The sequence below is a fragment of the Pipistrellus kuhlii genome, unplaced genomic scaffold (genome assembly GCF_014108245.1).
Source record: "Pipistrellus kuhlii isolate mPipKuh1 unplaced genomic scaffold, mPipKuh1.p scaffold_m20_p_10, whole genome shotgun sequence".
NCBI classification, from domain to species: domain Eukaryota; kingdom Metazoa; phylum Chordata; class Mammalia; order Chiroptera; family Vespertilionidae; genus Pipistrellus; species Pipistrellus kuhlii.
This window is the reverse complement of record NW_023425405.1, coordinates 27,067,334-27,084,570: the sequence shown is the minus strand read 5'-3', so window position 1 is coordinate 27,084,570 and position 17,237 is coordinate 27,067,334. Positions and strand designations below refer to the sequence as shown.

General features: G+C 37.2%; 1 protein-coding gene across 3 annotated transcripts in view; it reads left to right on the top strand.

Annotated features, from left to right (window-relative positions):
• The window catches only part of ITGB8 (integrin subunit beta 8), a 73,903-nt gene that overhangs the window by 1,091 nt on the left and 55,575 nt on the right, over positions 1 to 17,237 (top strand). The window lies entirely within an intron of this gene.

Below are 17,237 nucleotides of genomic sequence, written 5' to 3'. Positions count from 1 at the left end.
TTGCTCATATAGTTGTCTCATACGTTTCAAAAGGAATTTGCCAGTTATGTGAAATGAGAGCAATTAGAGTAAATTTTGATCTTGTGGTTATTTTTTGCCTTATGTGTTGATTTAAAAATAAGTGAAACTTAATGCAAAGGAAAGAGTAACATTCATTATCAATTATCTCTTAAGTGGAACATGCATTTGTTACAGCAAATTTTCCACTGAGCATAATTCCATTCTGTATTAATAAGTGACAAAGTGTTTTTCTAGATTTAATAAACAGATACAATAGTAAAACACACAATAGTAAAATGACCAAAATTGTGTCAACAGCATATATTATGTTCCCAATACGTAGGTGAAGGAAGAAGTTCTACTTGCTTCTAGAATTTGTTAATAATAGTAATAATTTTCATTCATTGGGCTTGTGATGATTAGTCAAGTTCTCCTGTAACAGCATTACATTTCCAGTCAGTAACTATAGCTGACTTGAAGCAAATACTATGAATGGGCTCCTTTGCACCTGCAGCTGTGAAGAGGGAATGCTTATCTGAAATCAGAACAAGGCATCCTTTTCCCAGCCTCTGTCAATATACAAAGGTTTCTCATGTATACTGGTTTGCACTGCAGTTAAAAGCATGCAAAAAATTTAAATTACAGCCAGCACAAGTCAGAAAATTAGAGATCAGCATAAACTGTTGTACTTTTGTGATATAGCTACAAGGCTCAAATTATATGTCTTCACAGTGCAAATTAGACGCTTAAAGCAGAATAGAAATTTAGGTATCAGTTACAAAGGAAATCTTGTTCCTTTGCTCAGTAGTTTACACCAAGGAAATGTTGAGGGCATTAAAGCCTTACAAAAGAAACCATAAACAGCACAACATACCTTTGGGTTTAGTTTTTTAATTAGAATGTATAGGTCCCAAATTATATAGCAGACTTTTGTTAATGACTATATCACGAGCAAGAAGAATGCTACTAATAAAATCTGAATATTCTTCTGATCTAGAAAATTTATTGGACTTTGTTATTCAATTTTCCCTGATGGAAGTTACTGACAAATTCAAGTACCAATAACACTAAAGAGTGGTTAATGAGTAACTGGAATACACTAAAGAATACCTAGTGGTTAATATTTGAAGACTTAAGATAGCAACAGTATTATTTCTACATTTGCTAGTTTTGAAAGGTTAGAAACTTTTTAAAATATATATATATATATATATATATATATATATATATTTATTTTAGAGAGGAAGGGAGAAGGATAGAGAGATAGAAACATCAATTATGAGAGAGAATCATTGGCCAGCTGCCTCCTGCACGCCCCCTACTGGAGATCGAGCCCACACCCCAGTCATATGCCCTTGGCCAGAATCGAATCTGGGACCCTTCAGTCCACAGGCCAACGCTCTATACACTGAGTCAAACCAGCTAGGGCAGGTTAGAAACTTTTTTAAAATATGTTTTTATTGATTTTAGGGAGAGGGAACGAGAGGGGAAGGAGGCAGGAGGGAAGAAGGGAGAGAAAAAAGAGGTGAGAGAAACATCTATCTGTTGCCTCCCATACAGAACCCGCAATCTGGGTATGTGCACTGACCAGGAATCAAACCCTCTATGATTTCACCTTCTGTGTATAATCAACTATTTGTTATTTTAAGGAATAACCAACTAGATTAGGGGTGTCGAACTCAATCAGAGAAGGGGCCAAAATCTAAAATCCAGCCTAAATCGCGGGCCGAATGGTTTACTGAACAGTCATAAACTGTCATTGTGATGGAAACGCAGCGGAGTGCAGTGATGACAGCGTGGTGCGGGCCACATTGCAAGGCCTGGCGGGACGGATTTGGCCCGCGGGCCTTGTGTTTGACACATGTGAACTAGATTATCATTGTTTTTTACTGTAGTTTTACTTTACCTCAGAACATATTTTGTAACATAAGTGTTCTCAAGTTATTTATGGTTACCTAAAAAGGGAAGATATTTAAGAGAACCAAGCCTTTGTTTATAAAAATCCAGTCTCAAATTATTTGTGCAAAAGGAATCCAAATGAATTATATCTTAAAGCAACTGAGACACCTTCTAAGTAAAAAATAAGTTTGTACTATATATAAAAGCAAAGTAACTGATAAGATTAGAAAAAGCCAAAGAAAATCATGTGCCCCCAAATATTTACCTGTTACCAAATTATCTGAAATTTTACCATTTAATGGGTTTATTTGGATTAAGCATAGTATTGACACTATGTTTCTTCTAATGTTTAGCTTTATATTATGGTAATTTTGAAACACATGCAGAAGGAGAGATAATGGTATAAGGAATTGCCATATACCCATCACCCAGCTTTAATGAACTATCAACTCAGGGCCAACATTTTTTTTTTATCTCTCTCCCCCCTCAGTTTATCTCTTTTCCCCAACTAGATTATTTTGAAGTAAATTTCTTATATCATTTTATCCTAAATATTTCCATAAATCAAAATACTACTGGAGAAGTAACACACTCGTTAATCCCACAGCATGAATTTTTTTTTAAATATATATTTTATTTATTTTTTACAGAGAGGAAGGGAGAGGAATAGAGAGCTAGAAACATTGATGAGAGAATCATGGACTAGCTGCCTCCTGCACAGCCCCCACTGGGGATGTGCCCGCAACCAATGTACAAGTCCTTGACCAGAATTGAATCTGGGACCTTTCAGTCCGCAAACCGACACTCTATCCACTGAGCCAAATCAGTTTTAGCAAGAGCATGAATTTTTTTTTTTTAGCTGAATTTTAAGGCCACAAGATTTTTCATTATCTTTGATGGGAGGAATGCAGAAGTGAGGGCCAGGAGCCCTCACTTACTTTTCAATGGTTCTATTATGGCTCCATTAAAAAATATTTTTCTTAAACATATGTAACAGGCCTTTTGATATGCATGTATATTAAGAAGGAAAAAATAACATGAATACATCTACTTCCTCAGCTAAATGCTAATTACTTTATCCTAATGGAATCACAGAAAGTATACCTTGTTTGAGTTTGTTGGAAGGATTGTTATTGGTCTCTTGAATCATCATTTTTTCTCCTTTCTCCTGGATCACTTATAGCATATGCATATCCGTACACACTATAGTATCCCTCTTCTAATTCTCACTCTCTGCTATAGCCAGAATTCTTGAAAGAGCTGTCATACTTGTTGTTTCCAATTCTCCTCACCTGCCTGTTGAAGGCATTGCAGTCAGGCTTTGTTTATCACCTCTACAAGTATCTGCTCTGTTAAAATCACAGTGAGCTCCCTATTGCCAAATCCCAGGGCCAAGCCACAGTCTTCATCCTTTTATCTGTCGGTAGGTTAACACTGTTAGACTCCCTCATTCAAAGCACTTCTTTCATGAACCCACATGCTCTTGGTTTAAGCTCCTTCTCCATCTCTGGCGTCAGTTCTTCATGTCCCAACCTCCAAATGTAGGAATGGCTCAGGACTCAGTCCTTGGACTGGACTTTATCTTATAGCTAGTTATAAAGTCCTTAGGTGGACTAATCCATTCTTGGGTCTTGAGTACCATTTCTATGATGACAACTTACACCCTGACCTCTTATCTGATATTCAGACAGTATAGCAAACTTATTCAACATCTCCACTGTATGTCGAAAGTAAGAATTACCCTAACGTATTAAAAAACCTCCAATTTTCACCTTCAAGCTTGCGCCATTCTTACTCTCCTCATTGAGTAGGTAGTAAATCAGTCTTCCTGTAGTTTAGGATTACACTTTGTTGACATCCTTGATCTCTCTTTTTCTCTAATTCACACTTGAATTTGCACTTTAAGAACTATTGTGTCCTACAGAAGCGGGTTCTACTATAAATGGTTTAACACAAAAGACACTTGTTTCTGTCTTCTCAGTCTACCCCAGAAAGCAGGCTCTTGACCAAATAGGCAAATCTTTAGCAAAGATCAAAATAAATACTAAATTTTAATCAACTTTTTACAAATTTGTTTGCTTTCAAAATTTCTGTGATAATTATTTTCATTGAAAATTAAGTATAAAAAGTAATCCTGACCATTTACCTCAATATGTATTTTAAAACTGGTTTCTATTTGGACTATATAAAATGGAATTTGTAGTCTTTTTTTAAAATATATTTTATTGATTCAGAGAGGAAGGGGAAGAGATAATCATAGATTGGCTGTCTCCTGCACACCCCACACTGGGGTTCCAGCCCGAAACCTAAGCATATGCCCTTGACCGGAATTGAACCCAAGACCTGTCAGTCCCCAAGCTGATGTTCTATCCATTGAGCCAAACCAGCTAGGGCTGTAGTCATTTTTAAGAAAGTTAATAATAAAACACTAAGAAAGGTAATAATTAAAAAGACAAACTACTCTAAACCATTCAATTATTATTCATTTGAATTTTCTTCAAATACCTACATACAGCCTTGAGTCAGGCACTGTTCTGGGTTTGACAATAGTTCATATTGTGAAGCATTTGCTCTCTGCCAGACATCCTCCTGAACATGTGGTATAAAAATAAATATTTTTATGTCCACAACCCTCTGAGGTATATACTCTGATTATTCCCCTTTTTATAGGCAAGTAATTTCATTAAAGAGACATTGAATAACTTCTTCAAGATCTCTTAACTAATAAGTAATGGAAATAGAATTCAGACCTCCATGGGTTGGACTCTGTACTCTCAGTCACTATTACAGACTACCTTCCAGGGTTAAAGGAATCCCTATCATTTTCTGCCTCTCCCCACAGGCAAGGAACGCATGAGGCATGCCCCTCCGGATCATTTCTTTTAGATAATTTCTTCTAAATCATTTCAAGAATTCTCTGCCCAAATACCAGTCCCAGACAACTTTCAAGGCCATACTGACGTCTCACTCTGCCACCCATATGCCAAAACCGTAGGAAAGGGGAAGTTTATAGAACTTGGCCATGCTGGCAGGCGTGTCCATGCAGGTAAGTGATAGGCAACTTTTAATACAGAATAAAGCTAGAAGTGAGAAAGAAGAGGGGCAGATCAAGGAATGATCTTACACACTGCCAAGTTCTCAACAAGAAATCTAAAGTGTGAAATTCTAAATTCAGACTTAGCCTTCTAAGACTTTATAAATGTATATTAGGAAAATAGAGCTTATTTTTCTTACTGGTTTCTTAGCCTGGATTATAAATATTTAGTCTTGTTAAGCCCACCACAATATATATTCTTGTTTTGGCCCTGAAAAAGTTAGGAGCAGACTTCCTATTAATTTAAATATTATTGGGAGGTTGACAAGCATCGAAAGCACCAGAGATCATTGCATAAGGAGAACTACCTCATATTAAGATAGTTCTAAGATGTATATCAGTTACACTGAATTACACCTTCTTATAAATGATGTTATAGTGACTCTAGTATATGCATATTTTAGGTTTAGTTTTATTTTTATAACCTCTTGTTAACTTAAAACATGTCACAGAAAAGAACATTTTATCGACACAAATTAGCCAAATTTGGTTGAATCATTCAGCTATCATATATTGACTATAAGTACATGAATATGTAGGGGGGAAAAATACCATACTGCCTTTAGGGACTAAAAGGACTTTTTTTCAATTTAAAAAACCTATGTTAATGTGACTTCTTTTCTGTTTTCACAGTAAATTGGTATAATTTGCATATCAAAGAAAAATGTAATTAAAGTCAAAGTGGTTTCAATTAGAACTTTATAATTTAATTAAAACAGTCTTATCTATCAACAAAACTAATAGGGTCAATTTTGCTCAGAAATTATTAATATAAAACATAAGTTAAAATTATCTTTCCTGAAGTAAGTGAGCCATATATATATTGGCAAGAAGAGTCCAGATAGAGACAACAGCAGACTCAAAGGTCCTGGGGCAGAAATGTGCCTGGAATATTGGAAAAAGAGCAACAGAGACAGTATGGCTAGAGGGGAGCAAGAGGAGTGAGTAGGTGAGGGAGGAGATCTGAAGGATTATGAGCAGAAAGTTAGATCATATTGAGCTGGGTCCACAGAGAGTTCAGTGTGCCCATGAGCTAGTTTTGGAAAAGAATTATAGTTGTATTTTCATATCTAACAAAATATGCATTTGTCTTGCCAAAGACCACCCCATGGTTGAATGTAATTACACAAGTAATATGATATTATTATTCAAACTAATAACAATAATTATATAATTATTCAAGTAGTTATATACCGTATTTTTCGGACCATAAGACGCACTTTTTTCCCCCCAGAAGTGGGGGGGAAAAGTCCCTGCGTCTTATGGTCCAAATATAGCCTACACATATACTTTAAAAAAAAAGTTTTTTTACTTGCCCGGCTCTATGTGGTCTCTGTGTGCTTGCCCGGCTCTAAAATGGTTCTAAATGCTGCTGTTTACTTTACAGGGTTGATTACATGTGTTTATGACTGTGATGTTGGGTTTTAATGCACATAAAATATTTTAGGACACTATTTGTTTCAGAATCTTTTTTTCTTCATTTCCCTTCTCTAAAAACTGGTGCGTCTTATGGTCCGGAGCGTCTTATGGTCCGAAAAATACGGTATACTCTTAAGATGACTTTAAAAGATGCTTTTATTTTGAATGCTGTTAGTCAAAATACTAAAAGTTCATGTTTTAAGATAGAATATAAGGTTTCAATCAAGAAGCCAACCATCATTACTCTAGTGAGTTATCTTTCTTTCCCTGGTATTTTTGTTGTTTTGTTTTCTTTTGTTTTATTCAAAAATGCTGTCATGTTTGTCAAAGACAGAGTCTGTTGCCACTCCAGATCAGTATTGGTGCAGTTTCCCAAAGTGTGGTACGAGTACCCCCAGGGGTACGGGAAAAGTTTGGTGGGGGTATGCGTTGCACCAGAGTTTGGTGGGGATATGCACTGCACCATGCTTAGCTGCACCTAATTCTACATTCTCATGAATGCGAGGGGTACTCAGCATTACGAAAATTACAGAAGGGGTACACATATGTCAAAAGTTTGGGAAACACTGGTCTAGAGAATTGCCTCCAAAATTCACAGTTCCCTGGTAGTTCAGTAGCTGCCAAAGGCTAGTTCAAGCCAAGGTCCAAGGAAGAGACCTAATTTGCAAGTGGAGGATAAGACTAGAAATATGTCTTATTAAGAATGTGAGGTGTGCAGTGGCTTTTTTTTTTTTTTTTTTTTTTTTTTTTTTTTTTTTTTGCCAAGAATGTTTAGCCTTTTGCATGGTTTTTGGATCCAAATTCCTTTTATAACAAAAATACTTGGTATTTCAAGATATAATGAGGGAAAAATGTAGCCAGAGCTGAGATACTGTTGTTCCACATATCAGGGTCCTTCCCTTGAAAATGAACCACATTTTCCCAGGTACAGAATTTTTTCTGATTTCAGTGAAGGCCAGATATCTAGTACAATTCTCTGGAAACTGTTACTGATGCTGGGTAGGGAAATGAGCCTAGTGTCAGGTTCATTCTTAGGGAGTGAGGTATTACCACTATGCTTCAAAGGGACTTCAGAATATTATGAAGTCAAATAAAGAAAATAATTAAAAGAAAAGTTCAAAATTCTAAAAATTAGGTTGTCAGGAACTACCTTAAGGGGTGCGGAACTAGGGAATGTTGTTCCTAATTGCCTGCCTGAGTGGGGCTAGGAGGCCAGGCTGGCTACACCTCGTGTTGTAAAGGTATTCATTAACTGCAAGAGAACAAAGAACGCAGGAAAGTTTCGGGGTGTGCTGGAATTGCTGTAGGACTGGCTGTTCTAGTTGGAAACAAAGAATTCATTGTGCAGAACTGTATTATTGGCAGAAAAAAATGATCTAGCCAGTTTATTTCTTAGTAAAAGGAATACCTCCCAAGGTATTGCTTTGTTGTCTTTTTGTGCATTTAGTTTGGATTTTTATGGAATTTAAGTCAAGTAGACCATAATTTGCAAAAGAAAACTTTCTAAAAATGATACCTGGGGCTCAAGTTCTGAGAAAATGTATCTGGAAGACACTAACACTGTAAAACATACCCAAGAAGGGAGTCAGTGTCAGGTATTCTGAATTTGGGTTTAAAAGGGACACAGAAGCATGGAACAGACTGTTGATCTCAAAGGGAAGAGGATGAGTGGGTGGTTGTGTAGGTGAGTGAGTGGGTGGGTGGGAAGAGATTAAAGAACTTCTGTGGGTCTATGTATAACCCATGGACATAGACAATAGTGTGATAAGGCCTGGGGCGAGGGGCAGGATTCAGGCTAGAGGGGATCAATGAAGGGGGGGGGTGGGAGAGAAATATATGTAATACTTTGAAGATTAAAGTTTTTTTTTTTAAAAAAAGGTCTCTTTGGATAAGTGTTTCAACCACAATCACATAGAATCAAAGCACTAAAGGTGAGAGCCAGTATACAGAATCACAATGCCTGACCGTTGATGTTGGTAATGGAAATGGGAGGACTAAATCTTATTAGCATGAGTCTAACTCAGAGGAGGTATGATGCTTGATGCCTCTGAAAGGATCCCAGGCCACAGGATGCTGGTGACATCTAATGGAACTAAGATGAGGTGGAAACAGGGGAGGGAGTTCCTGAGCATGTACCTGTGCCCTACTGAGGGCAGCACAGAACAGCTGGAGAATGAAGCTCAGTGCTCCCTATAAGGATGCACATGGTGTTGATATATATGTCCAGGGCTGACATTCAGCTACATAGAGGTCAGCGCAGCTTTGATGCTAGAGGTCACTGCTCTCTGAGAACATAGGTGCAGACTAGATTACTGGGTGACAGACTTGTTAGAGTAGAAATTTGTTTGTAGGCATTATGAAAATTCAGGTATCAGGGCTTTTTGGGCAAATTACTGATTTACTTGGAGGTACAGAAATGTTTAACCAGTTAAAACTATCACTGGGTGTTATATGCCTCTTCCCTACAGGATCAACTTCTATAATAAAATACTGACGAATAGCATAGATTTTTTTTTCTGCTACACTGGGTACTTAACAATTTTGGGGGGCTTATTTTTTAAAACAAGAAACCCCACATATGGAACCAGGGTTTTGTTGACCCTTTGACTAAATTAGATGCTTCTAGCTCTACAATAATTTGAGCTGAAACCGGTTTCGCTCAGTGGATAGAGTGTCAGCTTGCGGACTGAAAGGTCCCAGGTTCTTTTCTGGTCAAGGGCATGTACACTGGTTGCGGGTAAAACATCCCAAATAGGGAATGTGCAGGAGGCAGCTGATTAATGTTTCTCTCTCATCGATGTTTCTAACTCTCTATCTCTCTCCTTCTTCTCTGAAAAAAGTCAATAAAATATATTTTTTTAAAAAGAAAAAAGAATTTGAGCTCCAACCAGAATTGGGCCTTCAAATTCTGTGGAGCTGCCATAGTGGCAATTTGTTAGGGGTCCAGAAAATCCCAAGAAATATGGAATTTATACAAATTTTGGAGGTCTACTTCTCCAGAATAGTGGCACTCCTATCTATATATGAAAGAATTCTGGTTTTCAAGAACTTTACTCATCATAGCACAAACTCACTTTTCTAGGGCTTTCAGGATGCTGTACAGTTAATGGCCTAGGATGGTCCAAATGAGTTGGTTAAACAAGGCAGGCTGCTGGATGTGACTCCCACTATCCAGAAGATCACAGGAGATATCACATAAATACTGGGAGACTGGCAGGAAATTCCAGAATCTAAGGGCATATTACCAATAACTTACATACCCATGGCATATTTGCAAAAAGTTCATTCATTCTCTTTCTTAATTTTTGGCGTGCAAAGTTGAAGAGTGTTGGAAATCTGGGTGTTTTGGGGGCTGTTCAGGAGGTGAGGCCACAGGTGAGAGCACAGAAGCCTAGGAACAGAGTTTGGAGTCTGGTTGTCATTTGGGAAGAGAGCAGAGTCTTCCAAGCTAACAGGAGTAGATAAACTAGCCTATCTCAGCATACTCAATGGATCTTTAACTTAGGTCTGATAGAGTAGAGAGGTTCTCTATAGCCTCAGTCATTGCAAGGGCATATCTCCTTTTGACTCATTAACTATAATCATACGTGATTATACATATATATTTAAAGACAGCTTGGGAATCTGTAGCAGAAGTGAAAACGGTAATTAATTGGAAGACAAAAGAGATCTGAAGTACAAAAGAAAGCTGAGTAGAAAACAGGGGTTCTTCAGTAACAAAGATTAGACCTGGGCTGTTGGATGCTGGGAGATGATTTCATTTCTCTGAGTAGATTGCTGATAATTTGCCAGATTTCACTGATCCAGCTAATTGGGCTGACTCTCGATAACAACCTAACAATACTGTGTGATTTCTAACAGACAACATTTTGGAGCCAGACAGAATAGAGAGGCAATCATGTAATAAAAAGACCTGGCAAATTCCTCAAGTTTTCACTACCCTTCCCTGTCTCCCCTTGAGGTGACACATCCCTCTGTCATCTTTTGTAATAGCACCCTGTCTGGTCCTTTTTGTAGCATATTTGTTAAGGCTCTGTCACATGTCAATTATGCTGTTATTCCGTAAACTTCACAAGATAGGTACCTTATTTTTAATATACTGCATAATGGCATGGTGATAGCAGGTTCTAAATAGCTCCCAGATAATTCATGAATGGATGAATGCTATCCAAATCAATACAACTTCCAAATTCCTTAAGACATGGAATTTTCTGCCTTCTATTCCTAGATGTTAATTCTTTTCCTCTTTTGACCAAGTCTTTGCCTATTCTCTTCATTGTAATCAAGAAATCTTGTAATAATACTAACAGATATGCCCATGAGAATGTGAAAAAGAGTTAAAGTTAAACCTTGTTTATTTAGAGTGCATGCAAAACATAGTATTGTAGTTAATTAAATCCATGATCATTCATATTTTGACTCTTGAAAATCTCTTAAAGGTATATTTGTAAAATTTCCTGTCATGATAAAAGTTCAGCCTTTGAGATTTGAAGAAAGCCCACAGTTATCATTCAATCAAGCACCTACTCAGTACATTTGACTTACACTAGTTGCAGTGGGAACAGAGGGGAAGTAAGATTTCACGCAGATTGGATAGTTGAGCTTGGGGAATGGTGTGAGTAAACAACACAAGAGAGTGATGTGAGGCTGATGTGGGTGGTCTGGGCCATTAGTGCTGCAGGGCTTTAGACTTCCAATTCAGACAGGATATAGGTCAAATGTGTCCTGATGCCAAAAGAAAAACTTTTAAATATTAATACTTAGTTATAATATCTCCTATCTTTAGCAGAGAATTATAGTATAGAGCTTGACTTGCCGACCAGCACTTCTTACTTCCCATCAGAGTGTGTTTTTCTCTACAGAAGGTGCTAAACATACAGCAACTTATAGTTTGCTATTCATTCTATTTATTTTTCCTATGATCTGCCCTCTCCCATTAGAATGTGGTATCTGAGCCCAGTCCCTAAACTTGGAGGGAAATATGAACAGAACAGCATCTACTTCAATGACATACCACTTTAAAGGCAGAGATTGGCATTTGTTATCTAATAGGTTATATAACATAAACTGAAATTCAATAGTTGCTAGTCACTTAACAAATAATTTTTCACCAACAACTGTGTGGAAAGCACTGGTCTTTGAGTAAAAGACCTTAGGAAACAAAGGACAAAGAACCTCATCCTCATGAATCTTATATCTTGGATGCAGGAGAAATAAAATAAAAAGTAAACATAATTACTTATAATTATGTAGTAGGTTAGAAAGTGATTTGTACTGTGAGAAATAGTAGAGCAGGATTAGGGGGACAGAAAGGAGTTGGCATTTTGAATGGATTAGACAAAATTGATCTGATTAAGAAAGGGGATGTTTGTGCAAAGTTTTGAAGGCAGTGACCAAGTTGCTTTATGGATAACTGGAGAAGGAGTTGAGAAAAGAGGATATCACAGGATATAAGGTGAAACAGGTGGAGGATGGAAGGACTGGAGGTGACAGATTATTGGTGTCTAGATCCTAGAAGAAGTTAGAGTAAAAGACAGGAGGAGGTGGTCGGAGAGGGTAATATGGGAAATTGAAATTGAAGAGGGGTTGCAGTTACTGGTAATTACAAGGTCTAAATCTATAATCATGGAAGCAAGTAGTTAAATCAGAGTAGAGGACAAAATAATTGGTGAAGAGAACAAGGAAGTGAGGCATCTAGGTATTGCAAAGATGATCCACATAAAGGAGTACTGCTGGAGAATGTGGTAATAGGCAAAGAGTAAAAGTTCTCTAGAAATGAGAAGGCATCATTCTGAGGCAGTAAATGCCTGCAATAATGCAGAGTTCTGGCAATATGGCCTGAGGACAGAGTGTGAAAGCTGGGAGGGTTTAGAGATGAGAGAGGTGGAATAACCTGGAAGTGGCAGTGAGAGCTGAGGACAGCTATCTGCCTCCAGGCCCAGTGTCCTGAAGACTTTGGGAGAAACATCAGCCAATATTCATGAGGTCAGCAAGAGAAGCCTAGTTCTCAGGGGAGAGCCAGGGTTTATCAGAGCAAGAAAGAATGGGGAGATAAATAGGAAATTAGTACAGGGAATTCTTCTGGAAATGGACTGTGAATTTTGGAGAGGACATCAAGGGGATTCTAGGTTGTAAAGGAGTGCAGATGGGGAAAGAAGACATTGTGTAGAGCCATCTAGGGATAGAGTATGTGGGGGAAATTAGGGCTTCTGAAAGTCTCAGACTCCTTGAAGGGACTCCTGTAAAGAAGTGGAAGAGAGATTAGTCTTTGTGTACTCAAGGTAGACAGTGGTAGTGAGGCTCTGAGTGGTGAGGAGAAGGGGCAGGTTCTGGGGCTTGATCTGGATTCCTGAGGTAGGTAGGGAGGAGGTCTGAAGAAGCCTGCTTTAGCTGTGGTTTGACAGGGTTCACTTTACAGGATCTGCCAGGTGGGAGATGGGTTTCTTTGAATGCCTTGGGATCGATGAAGCTGACTGCCTGCGGAGGTGCACAATACCTGAGGATTATACCAGCAATGTTTTAGAAGTGAAAGGGTTTACTGAAGACTACTTAAGAATATCTTCCTGGGGGAATTTGCTTCTTGCTAACTATAGTTCCATATGTGTAATATGTAAATTATATACACATATGCAAACACACAACTAAATAAAACAAAAATAATTAATTAACATAATACAAATAACTATATTTCAATGTAGAATGTAAAGGTCAAAACACAAATTTTTTAAAAGTGGAGAGATCAGCTATATCTGAAGGGAGCAGGAAGGAATTGGTGGCAGAGATGTGGAAGTGAGATAAGTGTCTAAATTGCATGCTGGAGAACTGGAAGGGTTGTAATACAGGGAAATGCCCATGAAATGCCCAGCAAGCAGAGAGAGAACACACATATTGGTCAGGACGTAGGGCATCAGGAGAGAAGTGAAAGAGAATACAGAGTTAGACATAGGTAGATTTGTTTGAACTTTACTATTCAGGTGGCAGGAAATAAATCACCAAAAGCTTTTTAATGTTTAGTAGGGTAGTAATGTGATTTATTAAGGACAGTGTATTAGGGAGTGAATCTGGCACTAATGAGTATATTGAATCTTAGTGGTAGATGGCAAAGGTAAAAGACTGTGAGAAGTTGTTACAATAAACTAAGGAAGATATGAATGCTAAAGAGATCTAGATAGAAGTAAAGAAGTCCTGGTGATTCATAGGTTGTTGGGATTATGGTACAGGGAGGAGTTAAGGTTCACCACAAAGCTTTAGAGCAGAATAACCAGAAAAATAATATAATTAGCAGAAACATCAGTCAAGTCAGGAAGAGCTACAGAGAGATAGGGAGATGATTTTTATTTGAGACTTACAGATTTGGAAGTTCTAGTGAATCTAAGTGGAATTTCCAGCAGATTGAGAATTCAAGACAGTAACTTGCATAAGAGTTTAGAACTACGGATACTAATTGGTGATCATGTGCAAGAAGGTGAGACGTACTAATAGTCATGTTAATTCATGAGGCCATCAAGTCTAGAGATATGGAAAAATAGTCAAAGATATAAGAAGATGATTAGTTGTGAGAATGAAAGAAATGATAGAATGTCTTCCCACTGTTAAAAGATGGAGGATATTTAAACATTGCTAAACGCTAGTTGCTAAATAAAATTAGAAAATCATTGTTGAGTGAGCGATTCACTAAACAGATAGAGGGAATGATCTTGGCAAAAAAGAGAGCTCATCTCCCTCTGAAAAGAGAACAAAGACAATTTTAAGTTTGTTGTGTGTTTTTTAAAATTATTTAGATATTCTGGGTACTACAAAGGTATGATTAGGGTCATATCTTAAGTATTCAAATTTGTAGAAGTATTTGGGGATTTGAGGAGAAAGAATTAGAATAATTGAGTGTGAAAAATGATGATGGAAAGTCAACAAGATAAATAAAAGCAAGGCCTCTGAACTAAGTGAAGTAAGATAGGAATTTGGAAGAGACACAATCCTTAATATGCCCATGACAGTACTCCGTAAAGGCAGCTCCAAATGCTAAGATGCATGCTGTTGCATCACCCCATTTCTGACCGATCTAATTCTGTTTATTCAACTTCATGTTTAGAATTATTGGGTCAGAAGCCTTCCTTCTGTCCCATGCTGTTGCTCCTCTGGAATTTGTCACTCATTCTGCTTTTCTTTGGCCTTTGGACCTAAGAACTCTTTCATGGTTTCATGATCCAGTAGCCCCTTTAGCTCATGAGAATTCTCTGCCACAGTCCCTGGCCCCAAGAATTCCCAAGGTGAAGGTAGTGTGATGAGGGCATAACCTGGATGATTACATGGCAGCTAGTGAGGCGGAAAACCATCAGCAAAGTGATGAATACATTGTAAAATTTAGAAGTCTCTGGTGATAACAAAGATAAAAGAGCATATTAAATATGAGCTTTGAACTTTAAAGAATAGAGGTTGATACTTTTGGGAGGTAAGGCATGGGGACAGAACAAGATGATTAAAGCATTGGTTAAAGATTTACCCAAACAATGATGAACTCTGACAAAGATGAGTTTTGATGAAGGAGAAATAGTAGTTGGACTGTTTTGGGAAATATGAATAATATGGAACAAGAATTCCATAGTATAATATGGACTAAAGATTTGCTTATGATATAGTATCAATAATAAATGTCCTAAATTAACTATGTCTATTGTGGTTTTGTAAGAGAATATCCTTGCTCTTAGGAAGTACACACTGAAGATGATGAAGTAAAGCACTGGAAATTGATATATTTGTAGAAGCAAGTACCTAATAAATTTCCAGCTAATGAAATTTAACAGGGCAATTATCTGAAATTAAAGTATTATAGAAAATTACATTTCTATCTTATAAAATATTTAGGTGATAATCTTTTTATTATAATTCAGAATTTCCTTTGAGCCCCAAAATAAAATTTAAAATACTAATTCAAAACAAATTTGATATAACTTACATCAATAAACTGCATCTACTTAAGATATCAATCAATGGATTTTGATAGACGGACCTATGAAACTACTGCCATAGTTGGCATACAGAACAATTCCATCCCAAAAAAAGTTTGCTTGTGTCTCTTTGCTGACAATGTTAAAACATAAAACAGTAATTGAGTCTGCATTACTGAGCAGCTGATACACCTAGCAGAGAAGGTTTTGTATGGCCTTTTAAAATAAACCTTTCATATTTTAAATACCTTGCATCTTAAAATTCCCATAAATTAAAAAGAATTGCACATGCTATAAAGCACATGTTGTCCACCCATCATGTCATTTAACTCACACTCTATTTTTAAAAATAGTTTTATTAATTTCAGAGAGGAAGGAAAAAGGAGAGAAAGAGGAACATCAATGATGAGAGAGAATCATTGATTGGCTGTCTCCTGCATGCCCCCTGAGGATTGAGCCTACAACCTGGCCATGTGCCCTGACCAGGAATTAAACTGTGATCTTCTGGTTCATAGGTCGATGCTCAACCATTGAGTCATGCTGGTGGGGCTCACATTCTACTTTTTAAAATGTTTTTACAACTCAGTGGATGCGTACAGTACATGCACAAGGGTAGCATTTTCCCTACCTCATCAGCAAGGAAACAAAACCTCAGCAAAGTTAAATTATGAAGCCAAGGTCAGAGGACAGGCAGAGAATAGAACAAGTTGCCTGCTGCTCTTTCCAGATTTGGCTTCCAGTACAGAACTGGAAATTCACAAATGGAAACAGCAACTACAGACTTCATTTCAAGTGCTTCTGCCTAATTAACATGCAGGCCAGAGACATCCCCTGGCAAGAGGTTGGGGAAACACGGTTGTAAATGGAGAAGTGTTCCCCCATACTGAGCAGTTGCCAACCAATCTAATTCAGGCAGTTAGTGAAATGTTCAGGCTAGGGCTTTGGTGTTAAAACTCAAGGTTTCCTTGTGCGTGGAAACAAAATGAATTTTGAAAAGGGCACTGAAGCATTTAGGGAGGTCTTTGGCACTGCAGTTAGAAAATAATCCTACGGGGAGAATCTAACATCTTCATCTATAAAGTGGGACTGATGAGAGGAAAAATAATAACTTGCTACTTATGTGAAAGAATTCTCTTGACCTAAATGGGGATTATTATTGAATCATCACTTAAGGACTTATAATAGTACAATTAGCAAGGGCTTTAAATCATACTTTGGTACAATTATATTTCTTTATGGTATATCCTATTGCATATAGTGTTCAAGAAAAAAAAAAGGCTCTATTCAGAACTGGGTTCAAACTTGGTCTCTGTACTTACCAGCTTTATGACTTTGGGATGATACTTTGCCTAAGCTTTAGTTCCCCATCTGTTAAAAGGGCATAGTAATGCTTTCCTCATAGGATTTTTTACAAAGTTTCAATGAGATAATACATATAAAGTGCTTAGAACAGGCCCCCAGAGTAATTACTTAGTAAATTATATTTTTTATTATCTCTAATTTTAACCTATTATATATATAAATTTAATTTTCAAGTGGCAGTGTAAAATATAAATATAAATACCTTTCTGGTCTTTCAAATGTAATTACAGGAAAACCAAATGCTAAATGAACTAAAATTCACTTTAAGTTTTAATGTATTTATTTTACTTAGAACAAGCCTTTACGATATAGGGGGTTCCTTTGCTGCTCTAATCAAGTGCACACCTGTGATGCAACTTGAGCTTGAAAAAATATAATGTAGAACATGCATTTTTACTACCCTGAGGCATTTCTTTTACCTCCTTAGCTATGGCATTTGTGGTTTTGACATGAATTGTGGTGTGATTTCTTTTTTTGGGGAGAGAAAGGACATTTATACCTGCCAAGAGTCGGAGAGG